Source organism: Sminthopsis crassicaudata, chromosome 3, assembly GCF_048593235.1.
Source record: "Sminthopsis crassicaudata isolate SCR6 chromosome 3, ASM4859323v1, whole genome shotgun sequence".
In the NCBI taxonomy this organism is placed as follows: Eukaryota; Metazoa; Chordata; class Mammalia; order Dasyuromorphia; family Dasyuridae; genus Sminthopsis; species Sminthopsis crassicaudata.
The window spans coordinates 121,830,641-121,847,757 of record NC_133619.1 but is presented as its reverse complement, the minus strand read 5'-3'; the positions used below and the strand labels follow the sequence as shown (position 1 = coordinate 121,847,757).

The window sequence follows — 17,117 nt, the reverse complement described above, 5'->3', positions numbered from 1 at the left end:
CAGGCAGTAAGTGTGGTAATATGGAATACAGCTAGGATTTGCAGTTTATTTGTCCTTTTTAACATTTTTTTTTTTGATGACTTGGGAATGAACAGTGTATTTAGCATAATCATACAAGTCTGAGAAGGATAACTAATACACAAAACAATAGTTTTAGGATCAAAAAGATTTCAGCATGCTAGATCAATGGAACGAGTCTTAATGAATATAAAGCTTAGGGGGCAGCTAGGTGGTGCAGTGGATAGAGCACCAGCCCTAAATTCAGGAGGAGCCGAGTTCAAATCTGATCTCAGACACTTAACACTTCCTATCTGTGTGACCCTGGGCAAGTCACTTAACCCCAGCCTCAGGAGGGGAAAAAAATGAATATAAAGCTTAACAGATCTAAATACAAAATACTGTAGTTTTGCTTTTAAAAGGCAACTTTACACATACTAGATGGAGAAAGTGCTACTAGCTAATATACAAGAAAAACATTATGCAATAATGAGTTAGAATGCTTTAAGGTTAATAAATATCAACAGTATGACATGTCTGACAAATGACCCCATCTAATATGATCTTGGACTGCATTAAAAGAGAATTGTATTAAGAACAAGGAGGTAATAGTCCCACCATACTCCATTCTGGTAAAATAATACTTAACATATGTGATGTTCACTTCTGGACATTATTTTTAGGAAAGATATTTAGAAGTAATGCTGGTTAAAGGAACTAAGATTGTTTAACTTGGAGAAAAGACTTAAGTATGATATGATAGCTGTCTTCAAATATTTGAAGGGCTGTTATATATAAAAAGGATTAGACTTGTTTTGTTTGGTCTCAGAAACAAAAACTTAGAAAAAAATGGAAGAAATTGCAGAGGATAAATTTAGAATCTAAGTAAAACTTTTTAACAATTAGACCTACTAAAAAGTAAAATGGACTCACTCAAGAGGTCACCAAAGGTCTTCAAATGAAAATTACTCTAGAGATAAATTATAGAATTCTTTCCTTTTATATGCATACTGAAGACAATGACCTCCAAAGGGCATTTTGGGTGCTAAATCTGTTATCTTATGATCCTTTTCAAATCAGAGATTCCATGCTTACATAAGAAGAAAGAATATCAGTACAGATATGGCCCAGTTTATCATTATTATGTCAATATTGGTCATTGGACTAAGATCATATGAAAATAATTTTATCAATTAAATTAGAAAAACTACAGGTGGCCTGAGAACTGTATAATTCTCTGTATCCTTGCCCTTTGGTTTTGTTTGGCTGATTGGTTTGGTTTGAAGGTTATTTGGTCACTTTACCTTGTCTTCTTTTTTTAAAATTATTTTTATTAAAGCTTTTTATTTTACAAAGCATATGCATGGGTAATTTTTCCAACATTGATTCTTGCAAAACCTTTTGTTCCAAATTTTCCCCTGCTTCCCCCCACCTCCTCCCCTAGCTGGCAAGTAGTCCAATAAATGTTAAATATTTGAAATATATGTTAGATCCAATATATGTATACATATTTATACAGTTAGTTTATTGCACAAGAAAAATCAGATCAAGAAGAAAGAAAAAGAAAAACTGAGAAAGAAAACAAAATGTAAGCAAATAACAACAGAAAGAAGAGAATGCTATGTTGTGTTCCACATTCAGTTCCCACAGTCTTCTTACTGGGTGTAGATGGCTCTCTTCGTCACTGAACAAGTAGAACTGGTTTGAATCGCATTGTTGAAGAGAGCCACATCCATCAGAATTGATCATTGTATAGTCTTGTTGTTGCCATGTATAATGATCTCCTGGCTCTGCTCATTTCACTCAGCATCAGTTGATGTAAGTCTCTCCAAGCCTCTCTGTATTCATCCTGCTGGTCATTTCTTACAGAAAATAATATTCCATAATATTCATAGACCATAACTTACCCAACCATTCTCCAATTCATGGGCATCCATTCATTTTCCAGTTTCTAGCCACTACAAAAAGGGCTGCCACAAACATTTTTACACATGTGGGTCCCTTTCCTTCCTTTAAGAACTCTTTGGAATATAAGCCCAATAATAACACTGCTACATCAAAGGATATGCACAGTTTGATAACTTTTTAAGCATAGTTCCAGATTGCTCTCCAGAATGGTTAGATCTGTTCACAGTTCACCAATAATGTATCAGTGTCCAGTTTTCCCACATTCCCTGCAACATTCGTCATTATCTTAGCCAATTTGACAAGTGTGTAATAGTATCTCAGAGTTGTCTTAATTTGCATTGATTATAGAAATGCAGTGATTTGGAACACCTTTTCAAGTGGCTACAAATAGTTTCAGTTTCTTCATCTGAAAATTATGTGTCCATACCATTTGAGCATTTATCAACTGGAGAATGGCTTAAACTATTATAAATTTGAGTCAATTCTCTATATATTTTAGAAATGAGCCTTTATCAGATCCTTTGGATTTTACTTTATCTTCTTAAAGAACTGAGGTTCATTTTGCACTTTCTTTCTATTTCATGAGATGCAATGGTCCTGAAAGTAATTAATTGTTGACCAACCTTCTAGTGATAAGAATCATCATACTTAGGCAGCTAGCAAGGAGTCAGGAACTGAGTTCAAATTCTGCCCCTGATACTGTTAAACTGTGTGATCTAGGATAAGTTACAACCTCTTCTCAGCCTATTTTCTCATCTATGAAATGGGAACTAATAATAACACCCACCTCACAGGATTTTTGCAAATACATTAAATAACACATGTAATATGGTACACAAACTTAAAGTACCATATAAATGCTAATTGTTGTTGTTTAGCTTGCATAGTTCTTGACTAGCAGATAAACACATCTCATATATCTTCACTGGGCTGGTCTTCAGACCTTTTCCAGCTTGATGGAACTATTACAGTTTGGGCTCCCCCTTGCAAAACCTCAAAACTATATTGTGAAATCAGAGTAGAATGTTTTATTTTTTATTTTTGTTTGATTTGTGGGAAAACTCTATGTTAGTCTGGATAATAAATTGTTCTCACATAGGAATTTTGGTTTCCCAAATTCAGACAAACAGTTGTCATTTTAAAATTAAAATTTTTCAAACTAAGTGTATACTTATAACAGGAAACCTACATTTTAGCAGAAAGAAAGAAAGAGAGAAAGAGAGAGAGAGAAAGACAGAGGGAGAGAGAGAGGGAGGAAGGAAGGAAGGAAGGAAGGAAGGAAGGAAGGAAGGAAGGAAGGAAGGAAGGAAGGAAGGAAGGAAGGAAGGAAGGAAGGAAGGAAGGAAGGAGAAGGAAGGAAGGAAAGGAAGAAAGAAAGAAAGAAAGAAAGAAAGAAAGAAGAGAAAGAAAGAAAGAGAGAAAGAAAGAAAGAGAGAAAGAAAGAAAGAGAGAAAGAAAGAAGAGAGAGAGAAAGAAAGAAAGAGAGAAAGAAGAAAAGAGAGAAAGAAAGAATGAGAGAAAGAAAGAAAGAGAGAAAGAAGAAAGAGAGAAAGAAAGAAAGAGAGAAAGAAAGAAAGAGAGAAAGAAAGAATGAGAGAAAGAAAGAAAGAGAGAAAGAGAAGAAGAAAGGAGAGAAAGAAAGAGAGAAAGAAAGAAAGAAAGAAAGAGAGAAAGAAAGAAAGAAAGAAGAAAGAAAGAAAGAAAGAAAGAAAGAAAGAAAGAAAGAAAACATATTCTTCTTCTTTTTAACAGTTAGGAAATAAGGCCAGGAAGGTTAGCTAAGTGGCTTTCCCAAGGACACACAGCAACTTAACTGTCAGAGGCTAGAACCAAAGGATGAAAAACCTAATAAAAACAGATGCCAACACCTATATCTTTAGTATGACAGACTAGGGCCAAAACAATATTAAAACTGGACTTTCCATGTTTGGAAGCCAGAGGCTTAGAGTGAGAACTGAAAGGTAATATTACAACTTTACAAGTAGGAGTCTGTGAAGACAGAAAAAATTGACCCTCCAAACTAATGTCATTCATGGACAAACCCTCCAACAGGTAATCTCCACCCACTGCTTATGTTATCTTACTCCCACACCCTTGTGAGCCCTCTGGAGCCTAACTTTTGCTTTGGTTCTCCACTGAAACTATTCTTTAATTCCTTTCTTCTGATATAATCTCTCTTCTCACTCCCCAATTTTTTCAACCTTTCAGTTGCATTTGATACTATCAGTCACTTCCATCTACTTGAAATTCTCTATTATTTTGGCAACTATGGGCCAGTCCTCTTCAGCTTCTCCTAACAAGGTATTCCTTTGGATTCTTTTCAGTGACTCCTCTGCTTAAATTTGGGTGGGTCCTTCTCTGGGGAGAATTCTAACAAAAGCTCATTGTTCTATTTGCTTCTTAGACTAGCCTTAGTTCCTGCTCCTTTTAATGTAGTTGTAAGGATACTGGTTTCTATCTGGGTCACCTGCCTGCTAAGCCCTAATTTTCCCAAATTTTCTTGCTTCCTCCCTCAAAAAAATTAGGGACATCACCTTTCTAATCTTCCTGAGGATAATTTTTCATTACATTGTCATTAGGCTTGACCTACCATCACTCTTCCCCACCCTCTTTTAGAAAGAGTTTTCATTGAGTAAGAGAAGGAACTGAGATCAGAGGAGGAGACAAAGAAAAGGAGTGGGGAAAATGGGTGTAGAGGAGAAAGTACAGTAGTTATGGAGAGTAGAAGAAAAGAGGGTTTAGGGTTAGGGAAAAATCCAATTTTGCTTGGGAATGAGAAATAGGTAGAATTAGCAGACCAGAAGATGTTATTAATACCACAAGTTACACTGCCTCTAAAAGAGCTCAGTTATGAAGATGATGGAGCCAAGAGAAATAAATAATCAACAAGGAAAACACGGAGGATATAGCAGCTTTTAGAAGCATGGACACTAATACTGGTGTGTTTTAACAATTTGGGACAAAATTTTACATTTATCAACTAACCAAAATGATATTAAACCTGAAAATTAAATAACTTACTAAAATAACAGAAAATGTCCATACTATATATGATTTGCAACTAATATCCTAACTGGCTAATGCTAAATTAGTTTCTTTGTCAGCTGGGAACCCAAAATGAAAAGACATGTTCTGAACACTTGCCAAAATGCTAATTACTATTCACAACTGGCTGATGTAAACATCAGTCAGTCAAATACCCAACTGCTGATTTCAGTTGGACATTAGCCCAAGAGTAAGGCTGAGATGTCTGTCTTTGTGAAGAAGAATCTATGTTCCCAAGCTTGATAGACATAGGTCAGCAAGACCAAACAAATATAATTTTCTACTGATTGTAAGGGAAAATGGCACTAAATACTTTAAACATTTTTTCCTAATATATTTTTTTTTCTTCTTTCTTTCTTTCTTTCTTTCTTTCTTTCTTTCTTTCTTTCTTTCTTTCTTCTTCTTTCTTTCTTTCTTTCTTTCTTTCTCTTTCTTTCTTTCTTTCTTTTCTTTCTTTCTTTCTTTCTTTCTTTCTTTCTTTCTTTCTTTTTTTTCCATCCAAAACTGTGATATTGTCAATGTGGAGAACTCTCTGGTGTAGAAGTCTTATCAGCAATTCCCCTTTAAATTATATGTCTTGGAGAATTGCCAGAGGATGTAATATAGAATTTGAAGTCCCCTGATTTTGGGGGGCTTCTGTTCTAACAATAAGTCAATAGTCCTGAATCTTCTGGCTTTGGAATCTGCCTCAGGAAACTCCTATGCCCAGATCTGTCTGAATAGACCACTCCTCAATCAGATAGTTTCTGGCCTCAGTGTAGTCCCACAGATCAAACTCCTGAGAATGCTTTTCAGTTCATTGCTAACTGTCAGATAGATAATCTGTTGGTTAGTGATAATCAAATTTCAGAGACCACCTCTCTAGGCCATAGAATTAGCATGATAGAAAGCTGGATAAAGGGGGTCTCCTCTCTCTTAGGACTTTGCTAAATTCTTTTGGAATTCAGCTTGCTTGTAATGGCATTACAATTACAATAAACTTTGCTCCTTAACTAGGAAATGGATTCAAGCCTGCAAATTTTTTGAGGCATCTCAAGACACTGGTCTATGACACAAAACTTTTGGGGTCCCCTTTCCTAACCTCAATAAGAGGACCCTAAGAAGTGACATGCCTTGTCACTGATGCTACACTTAGTATCATTTCAAGCTTCTTAACTCTAAGACTCTAAGACTGGCCCTCTTTCCACAGTTTTGATAACATTCACTGTGTCTCATGGTGATGAGATTCTAAAAAATTAATTTATAACTACTTGAAATGTGTCACATTAATGCAAAGAACATGGAAACTAAACAAGAGAAACTTGAAGATAGTCCTTCAGGGTTATATTTATAACATAAATGGAATGAAAGATAAGCAATAGAGTGATACTCATGTTTGAAATGACAATATAAATGCCTAAGGATTGTTCAAAATTAATAGTTCCAATGAGAAAAAAAAAAAAAAGTAATGGGAAAAGGAAAGATATCGTTATATTTTTTGATAGGAGTAAATCCTAGTTCATAAAATAAGCTAATTTTTTCCTGAAAAGCTATTGGTTCAGAGAACAAAATGCTCAAGTCATTGACATAGCTTTCTGATGGTGAAAATACAAAAAAAAAAAAAAAAAAAACGAACAAAACAATACCTACCTCCTCTCTCTGAAGCAGTCTATAAAACAGATGATTCAAAGGTATATCCTCATTGAATAACCTTCCCATTAGAAATTAAGTCAATTCTCTGTTGACTGTCAGATGATCTATGAATTTCTCTTTTTGTTCCATTCCCAAACCTGCAGTATAGACTGATGTAAATCAGGGCTAGCTTAAATTTCTTTTGTCATCAATATCAACAAATAGAGTGCCTTTTATAAATAAGATATTGTGCCAAATACATGCTTACAAGACCAGGAACCTCAAGGCCAATATATAGAATATGTCTGTTTTTCACTTTAAAAAGGAATAAAGAACAACTATGCTATTTATTAAAGGGAATCTTTAAATCAAAAAGAAACTTAATTGAATAAAACTATCTTTGGTAAACTTAACAAAGCATCTTCAGGTCAGTGTAGAGTACTTAGAAAGAGACTTCAATCTACTTTTAGTATCTCCTTTTTCTGTGTTTTTATGGAAAAGATGAATTGTAAGCAGAGATAATTAATGGAAGGCTCTCATATAAGACAAAATAAAATATAAAACTTATTATGATTTATAACCCTCCTCTAATTCTGAAACATTTATAGTGTTGAAACATAAAAAGGACAATTAAAGATTAAAAACAAAAAAAAGTAAAATACCAAAGAAATATATATTGATGGCAGCACTTTCATTTTCATTTCAGAATCATCTTTTACTTTTCCTTCTTCTTCATCTTCCTCCATTCCACAACTAACTAATATTCAGATCCTTTTCCATCTGACCATAATATACTTTGAATCTCTACTCAAATGCATGTCCACCATGCTATTTTAGACCCTTATCACTTCTCACTTAAACTAATATAGCACAAAAAGAATGTGTGCTCGTTTTTAATAGCAACAACAACAAAAGGATGGCCTTAAACATTTCTAATAAGTTTAACATCTATTCTTATCATCATCCTTAAAAATGTCAGGTACCACCTTTCTCATAAAACCTATTCTATTCCTGATATGAAAGTGTTTTCTCCAATTTCAAATTCTCCTATAACACTTTTGTCAGTCTTTATTTTACTTAAATTCTCTTTTGACAATTTCCCTCCTGCCTTCCATGACATTGCATTTTCTTGGTTCTCCTCAAGACTATCTGCTACCTCCTATCTGATGTGTTTCACGAGATCACATTCTTTTGCCCATTCATTAAGAATGGTGTCCTCCAGTAATGTATTGTTGGTGGAGTTGTGGACAGCAATTTGGAACTATGCCCAAAGGGCTATAAAATTGTGCACATTCTTTGATCCAGCAGTGTCTCTACTGGTCTGTATCCCAAAAAGATCATATGAAAGAGAAAAGGACGCACACGTACACAAATGTTTGTAGAAGCTCTTTTTGTGATGGCAAAGAATTGGAAAATAAATGGATACCATCAATTAGAGAATGGCTAAATAAGTTTGTGGCTTGTGAAAGTAAAGGAATATTATTGTTCCATAATAAATAATGAAAAGGCTTGAAAAGACTTAACATGAACTGATACTGAGTGAAGCAAGTAGAATCAAGAAAAGATTGTACATCGCAACAGTAAGATTATGTGATGATCAACTACAATAGACTTAGCTCTTCTCAGCAATTCAGTGATCCAAACTAATTCCAATAAACTTTGGGTGGCAAATGCCATCTACATCTAAAGATGCCATCTGCATCTATGGAGACAATGTGGATGGAAGGATATTATTTTCACCTCTCACTTGACCTATGTCAAAAGTTTTCTAATTGTCTCCCTGTTTCTAATTTCACTCCTGCACAATTTTAGCTACCCAACTATCAAATTGATATTCCTAAAATATAGATCTATTCATGACACTCTCTTCACTCAAAAAAATTTCAGTGATTCTCCATTTCTCTAGAATCAAATTAAAAAATACTTGCCTGAATTTATGACCTTCCAGCTATCCTTCAAATTCTGTTCCATGTTATTCTCCTTCATGTACTCTTCATTCCAGTAAAACTAATTTGCAAACTAATCCATCTCTTACCTCTATATCTGTGTATAAGACTCTTATAATACCTAGTTTCCTCAAATATCACTTTTTATAGGAAGCGTTTTCCAATCTCCCCTGCACCCTACATCCCACACACACCCCTGCCCCAATTCTATTGTTAGGGTATTTTCCCACTTGAAATTACCTTGTAAATATTTGGTATTTACTTATTTGTGTATTGGTTGTATTCTTGTATTCTAATGGGAGCTCCCTGAGTCAAAAGAATGTTTGATCTTTGTCTTTGCCTCACCAGCACCTAATAAGGTGCTACCCTTGTTCAATTATTTCTATCTTGTAGGATTCCTCATGATCCTATTTGGAATGTTCTTGGCAAAGATACAGGAGTGTCTTGCCATTTCCTTCTCCAGCTCATTTTACAGATAAGGAAAGGCAAATAGGATTAAGTGACTTATCCAAGGTCACTCAGCTAATTCATCTGGGAAGACAGAATTGAACTCAGGAAGATGAGTCCATTCTGGCTCAAGGGCAGGGACTCTATCCACTAAGCTACTTTTACACTGAAGTGAACCTGAACAAGTCTTTCCTTTACCTTCACCACATTTTATCATGTTCTATTATCACTCTATGTGCTAAATCCCTTCTCTTTCTCCCAAAAACTATTTGAAGAGGAACTGTGTAATAGAAAAAAAACATTTTTATGATCCAATCCCACATAGGCTAAGCTACTTTTTTTTTTTTAACTTATTAAAACCATACTGAAAGCTTACCTAATACAAAAAGGTGCAAGGAAAGGGGGAAAGCATTTATTTGGTACCTACTATGTGTTAGGCACTGGGATAAGCAGCTAACAAATTTTCTAATTTAATCATAATAATAGCACTTAAGTAGTATCTTCTATGTGCCAGGCACTATGCTCAACGTTTTAAAAACATTATCTCATTTAATATTAACAATAACTAACATTTATTTAACACCTGCTGTGTAGCAACTTCTTTGATAAACACTTTATAAATATTATGTCATTTGATCCTTACAACAACAACCCTGGGAGATAAAATTGTTATCAACCCTATTTTACAGGTGAGGAAACTGAGGCAGTGAAGAGATTGGGCTAATATCTGAGGTGACATTTGAACTCAGGTCTTCTTGATTCCAGGCCCATATCATTTGATCTTTATACCAGCTCTACAAAAGAGTTCTTTTTATTGTGGCAAGGAATTGGAAATTGAGTAAAAGTCCATCAGTTGAGGAATAGCTGAATACATATTCCATATGGTATATGGAATATTATTGTTCTATAAGAAATGAAATGATGATTTCAGAAAAGCCTGGAAAGACTTGCATGAACCGATACTAAATGAAGTGAGCAAAACCGGTAATGTACGCAGTGACAGCAAGATGGCATAAAAATCAGCTCTGATAGACTTAGCTCTTCTAAGAAATGCAGCGATCTAAGATAGTTCCAACAGATTTGGGATGAAGGATGCTGTTTGCACTCAGAGAGAGAACTATGGAGACTGAATGAGGATAGGAGCATGTTATTTTCACCTTTTGTTGCTACTGTTGTTTGCTTTTTCTTTCTCATGCTTTTTGTCTTTTGTTCTGATTTGTCTTTCACAACATGACTAATATGGAAATATGTTTTAAATGATTGTACATGCATAGCTTACATCAAATTACTTGCTGTTTGGGGGAGGAGGATGGTAAAGTGAGGAAGAAAGAAAAAAATTGAAACTCAAAATATTTTAAAAAATCATTGTTGAAAACATCTTAACATGAGGTTAGAAAAATAAAATACTATTGAAAGAAAAAATTTTTTTAAATAAACAGTACAAGATAGAAACTATTATTATCTCTCTTTTACAGATGAGGAAGTTGAGACAGAATCTAAATAATTTGCCCAGGGCTACATAGCTAGTAGATATGAAGTAACATTTGAACTCAGGTATTCCTACCTACAGGCTCAGCACTCTAGCCACTGAGCTTTTTAGGTGCCAGAGGAGAATAAAAGGCCATCAATACTTTCTTAGTAGCCAAAAATACAAACAGTCCAGGCTCTAAGAGGTCAACTGGATAATTCCTCAGCCTAACACAAATTTTACGAAGTGGTAGCAAGGAATATTCAATGAGGATATGGTATTGAGTCAACAGACTAAGACAGGTACAGAGAATTTCTATCCAATTGACCCAATATTTGAATATTGAATATTCCTTGCTACTAGTACATAAAGCCTGTGTTACCTCTCACATGTTCTAGGATTATTCCAGTTCCTTCCAGTCTCAAATTTTAGCTACCAAACAGGCCTTAATCAGACCATATCTTTGTTTTTTCTTTATGTATTTATCAGTGCCTTTTATATAATAGATACAATAAACAGTTTTTAAATTTGTTTATTTGAATCCATGGAAGATAAGAATAAAACATTATATAATCATTTAGCTAACTCATAGAAAATACTGTAAATAATCTAAGAAACAATGTAAACAATCACCAATAAAAAGTAAATGATTAAGATCAATTAAATTTCTTTCTAATAAGATACAGAAGACTTGTTGAATACCTTTAGATATACATTCAAAGGAAATAATTTTCAAAAATCATCTGGAAGGTCATTTTCATATTCTATTTCCTCAAATAATAATAATTTAAATTTATATTGTGCTTTGATTTTTGGAAAGCATTTTCCTCACAAAAACCCCCATTTTCACAAGTAAGAAAACTGGAGTTCATGATGCTAAGTGAAATGAGCAGAACCAGGAGATCATTATACATTTCAACAACTTCAACATCAATTCTGATGGACATGGCCCTCCAAATCAGTTCCAGTTGATCAGTAATGAACAGAACCAGCTATACCTAGTGAAAGAACACTGGGAAATGAGTGTGGACCACAACATAGCATTTATACTTTCTGTTATTGTTTGCTTGCATTTTTGTTTTTCTTCCCAGGTTATTTTTACCTTCTTTCTAAATCCAATTTTTCTTGTGCAACAAGATAACTATATAAATATGTATACATATATTGTATTTAACATATACTTTAACATTAAACATATATGGGAGAGAGGGGGGGAAAGTCGGAACAGAAATTTTTGCAAGGGTCAATGTTGAAAAATTGTCCATGCAATTGTTTTGTCAATAAAAATGCTATAATTAAAAAAAAAGAAAAGAAAAGAAAAAGAAAACTGGAGTTCAGAGGCAATCTTTTTGACCAACATCCATGCTGAGAAGGGATTCAAAATTTTAAAATCTATTAACAAATAATCAAGTAAGGAGGATTCATCTAGTTTATCCATTAGGTTTCTTACCATCTAAAAATCTAATGTATTTCCCAGGTCCTCAAAATCTTTGAAACTTGCCCAACTAGCTCCAAGAAGAGTCTAAGTTCAGCATGACCTTTTCAAGTGCATATTCCCCACCTTTCTTTAGGAATTCATGATAACCCCACCCCATATTTCTGACTACCAGCAGCACCAAGCTTTGATATGAATAGAATTCTACTTTTTCAGATTAAGAGCTAGACACATTTTACAGAAGATAAGTTCTCTATGTGTAACTATATAATATAATATCACTTCCTCAATATTGTCTCAAAAACATTTAAATTGAAAATGATTCTTTTATTGACCTCTAGAAGCATTATGTAGAGCCCAACTTCTTAAACTGTGGGTTTACAAGGTCTTATCACTGAATGTAGGTGTCATGAAATTATGATTTATTATCAATAAATGTTTGATTTGTATACCTATTCTATCTTCCTATATATTCTAGGTCACCTAAGAATTCTCAGGTAAAAAGGGGATGCAAATGGAAAAAGTTTAAGAAACCCTGATCTAGAATCACCTCATTGTAAGATCTAGAGGAACAAATGATGATAGTGATTATCTCATCTAGTCCTTTCATTTTATAGATAAAAATCTCAGTGAAGATGGGATTCTTAGGCCTAGTAGTCAGTAACACATATTTTACTTAATTTATATTCAACTTTTCAACTTAATGGTCATATATATATCCATTAAATGTATACATATACATGAATATATATGTATATGTTTACTTGTATATAACATATATGCACATATGTTCTTTATGAGGTCTGTTAGCAAATAATAATAAAATCTAATAATAGTACATCAATTCTATTCTGAGGAGCTAATTAGTTCTTCAAACACACAGAATCCAGCATTACATTTGGGCTTTTACAATTCTGCTATATGTCAATTCTGTCTATGTCAAGACTGAATCTACAAGTCACATATTGAAAGTTAATTTCCTTACTTTATAATCTTTTCTATTATAGTAATGTATTAAGATAATATATGCTAAGGAACTTCTGATTTCAACATGATTTACAATTCTTTTCCAGTGCTGGAATTTTGCTTATTTAGAATTAGAGAATCATAGAATGTTAAAGTTAGAAGGGACCTTAAAAAGAAGTCCTAGTCCAAATCCTTTGTTTTATACATGAGTAAGTTGAGGGCAATACAGTCATAATGATTTGCCAGGGCCACACAGAGAAGGCAACTCTGGGCAGAAGTGGAACTAGCAACCAGGTCCCCTGATTTCAAATCCAGTGTCTTTCTCACTGTCTCACTATGCTGCATTTTTGTAACCAGACATTTTTATTTACCATGAGCAAATAACACTGAAAAACACATAGGTCTAGAATAGGGTATCAAATTGGTATGAGAAAGAAAAAACAAAGACAGGAATTGAGAAACCTAAGTCTTGGTCCCAGCCTTGCCACTAACTCATAAGCAAATTATTTGATCTCCCTAGTTCTTAAGTTCTCATCTATAAAATGAGAAATTTGGATAATAGCATAGCTAAGATCTCTTTCACTTTTAATATTTTAATATTCTATAATTTAGCTTGAATAAATAATATAAGAATGGAATCAAAATGGAAAAACAGCCAAAAACCTGGATCATTTGTCTATGATAAAAATCCAAATATTTGGAAACATATAGATGTTTTTACTGAATTTTTATGCTTTTAACTAAATGTTTTGATTTGTAAAAACTTCTAAAAAGGGAGTCTCACTCAGTGGCATTTAAAATGTTTTAAAAATATTTGAAGGAATATAGTAAAAATCAACTTAAAAACATATCATACTGTAGTATAGATTATAAATATGGAGGGGGACAATTTCGATTTCTGTTCTTTCAAAGTCAGTTAAAAAAAACCCACTTCATTATAACATTCTAACCATAAAAGTCTAAATCTTAAGTTTTGAGTTATTGCAAATGTTTAAAATGCTTTCATTCTTTCAAGCACAAGTTATCAAATTCTTTAAAAAACATTGTGAAATGAGTATATTTGTCTGGAGGTCTTCTTCATGGACCACAAAATCTCTATTCCTGAAGCTTGTAAGATTAGTGTACATTTTAGATCCAGGCCATCCCCCTTGAAGAACACTTTCCTGCTAGCTGAACACCAGCAAGGACAGTCTGGACTCAATTCCTACAACACTACCTCATAAATAATAATGATAGACAAAACTGGGAGAAGAAAGGAGAGCAAGCTAACTTACCAAATTAAAAAAAAAAAAAGTGTTAAAAGCAAATTGTCTATTCATATCAAAGAGCTACTAAAACTGGTTTTTCAGGACTTGGGTGGGGATATTTCTGTCTTGAAACAAGAAACAGAAGTTGTATATTGCCCCCCATAAATTAAGCACCTATTAGATTAAAACCCTATGTGAAGCACTTGGCACTCCATGCAGAAAAATCAGAAAGAAAATGAAAGAAAAAAAAATCTTCTTTAAAGCACCCCATCTTCACTCCCCTTGATCTAGACTAGCAGAAAGATGAGTGGTGTTTTTTGGTTTCTTGGGGGAGGGTTGTTGTTGTTGCAGTTTTTTGGCATCTGTCTATGACATCAATATGAGCATCAAATTGTTTAAATCAAGAATAACAAAGCTACCACCAACTGAAGAATACATGTTTAAATAAATTTGCTAAAGTTATTATCTATCAAAATAGAGATTGTGTGTCTAATTATTAAGTATTCTGAGTTGAGAAATGAGCTAGTGAGAGCTTGTCTAGCTCCTCCTTTTAAAAGACATGATTCGCATTTGCTCAGAACTCCTCAGATGAAATCTCTCACAATAAAAACTGAATAAACTATCGTGATACTTCCCAACATATAAAAGTGCCAATAAAGCTAAAAATAGTGTGATCTAAAAACTACAAGAACTACCAATGGAAAAGAGCTACTCTCTAAAGGCTGGTTGAATAAACTGTTTAAAACAAGTGAAAGCAAAAGTTCATACAGTAAGAGCTCCAATTTAAGAGAAGGATAAGTGATGCAAGAAATCTATCTCATTTATTTGCATTGGTAGAATTCACCTTACCTCCCTTTAGCGAACAGCCAGGGCTTTGTAGGTAGATAATCTGGAGTAGTTCCCCAACCTGAAACTGAGGTGTAGCTCAGGATGACTGGAAGTAGAATCTACCTCTATCTGACTGTTTTAATGAATAGTTTAGAGGCTTCTCCCTCAAAGTCTGAGTCACACAGGGAGGAGGAGGTAAGTAGTGTGAAATAGGGTGCCACCTAGAACAAAAAGCAATTCCATTAAAAGCAGCAGAGTGTCTGAAACTTCTCTCCTGGATGAATTCTTTATGCAAGTTATATCCTTATTGTGCCAAAAATTATACCTATCAACACACTTTCATTGATATCAATGAAGTTGTACAATTGTTCCACTATGCAACTGAGAGATTATCAAACCATTTTGGATTCCTTATTTAAAAAAAAAAAGGAAGGAAAAAAAAAAAAAAACTGAGTTTGGAAAGGTTACCTACCCTGAAAGTTGATGCACAGGTACAAAAAGAAATCTAAGCATCCTGAGGGGAAAATCTTCTTCAAGAGAGAAAAGTCTTAAAAATGCATCTATTTGGTGATCAGTCCAGAAAAATGTGTTATGCAAATATTGACACATGGAACATTTTGTTATAAGGTATTAGGTACGAAGATACCACCTGAACAAACTTGTTCTCTTGGATAGAAGGAAGGAGAAAGAGAAAAGATGAGAATCTGAAACTTCTTATTATTGTTTTTATGAATAAAGAGTACAAAGAATGAAATTATTTCAAATTTTTTTGTGTTTGAGGGAAGTAAAAATTTTCATTTTTAATATTTTTTCTCAGAATATATCTTATTGAAGGATAAGGAACAACTCAGAATGTCCAGTCTCTTAGGTGGAGCCTACCATAAAATATTCCCAAATAAACATATTTTATAATAACAAAGATATGTAAAGTCATTCTGTCATTTCCAGATGTTCAACTATAATAAAAAGAAATCAGTTGTTAAGAGCTTCTGAAGATATAAAACCAATTAATTTTAGAACTAGAAGGGAACATAAAGATCATTTAGCCATCTTTCTTCATCTGTCACACAATTAACCAAGTCCTACCAGTTAGGCAGGTCTACTACACAGTATAATTCAATTAGGACTTCATCAATGATTATAATAATAAGCAGGAAGGTTGAACATTGTAGAACACAGTCATTAGCAATATTCAGCTAGAACTGGGGAGCCACCACACCTATTCCTCTAATTCTGGGGAATAAAATATATTTCTATGCAATAAAAAAGTCCATAAAATTTTGCAATTCAATATTCCTGTACCACTTGATATATGCAAAGTATTTTATAAACATATTTATTAGTTATTTCTCACAACAATGGTATGATGTTGATAGGTCAAAAACATTACAGAGGAAAAAAACTGAAAAGGATGTGACATCTCAAATTAGAAAGCAAATTCGTAGAAAAGCATAGGATTAAAATTTATCCAAAAAGAATGCCACTGAAACTTACTTTATAGGGACAAGCAGAAACAGAAACTAGAAAAGTTTGAAGGAAGACTTCATCCATCACAAAAATATTTTCATACATATGGGATATATTGTGTGCAATATGAGCCAGTGAGAAGAAAGGGAATGAGAAAAGACTTTGTTCAAGTGGGATTCTAAACCAGACTCTATAGGAAATCAGGAGGTGGCCTGCATCAAAATGAAACAAAGCAAAACTCTATTTTTTTGAATATTCAAAAAAAGTTTAGAGTTCACTATTCTAAAAAATATCTCTGCATAGTTGGAGGGAGTTCTTTAATATATGTAGGAAAGCCTTAATGTCAGAGGAAAAGGAGTTTACCTTGCAAGGTGAATATATCTAACACACATTATGGTTTTGGGAACTCTAGAGTTTTATATCTGTATGGAATTAGCAATTGTCCTATTTATATTTTATCTACTAGTTTTCCCAGCTTCTTTATTTTTGTTTTCTTTCTTTAAGCCCCAAATTTAAGAAAATGTCATTTCCAAATATGTATAGCCTATAATTGATGAGGATGTTAAAAACAAAATACTGGGTTGCATAAAATTAAAGGAACAGCTTAGGAAAGCCTAATCAGATCCTATTAATTAGGTAGAATATACTTGCTTTGACTTCAGTCAGGTCTTAAGGAATAAAATCTTCTAATATGTAAAACTCAAATAAAACCAGATCCCTGAAGTTGCATATTGACTTAGAAAATCTTAAGC

The 17,117-nt window shown here is 33.5% G+C and overlaps 1 protein-coding gene across 8 annotated transcripts in view; it reads right to left on the bottom strand.

Moving 5' to 3' along the window:
• SCEL (sciellin) overlaps nucleotides 1-17,117 on the bottom strand; it is a 154,806-nt gene that overhangs the window by 124,740 nt on the left and 12,949 nt on the right. For 6 of the 8 annotated variants that reach the window (XM_074299304.1, XM_074299312.1, XM_074299309.1 and 3 more), the window contains exon 1: nucleotides 14,920-15,071. The exons of the other annotated variants lie outside the window; for them this stretch is intronic. The gene's annotated coding sequence lies outside the window, so the exon portion shown is untranslated. Of the gene's footprint in view, nucleotides 1-14,919; nucleotides 15,072-17,117 lie in introns of those variants that run through there. 8 annotated transcript variants of the gene reach the window in all.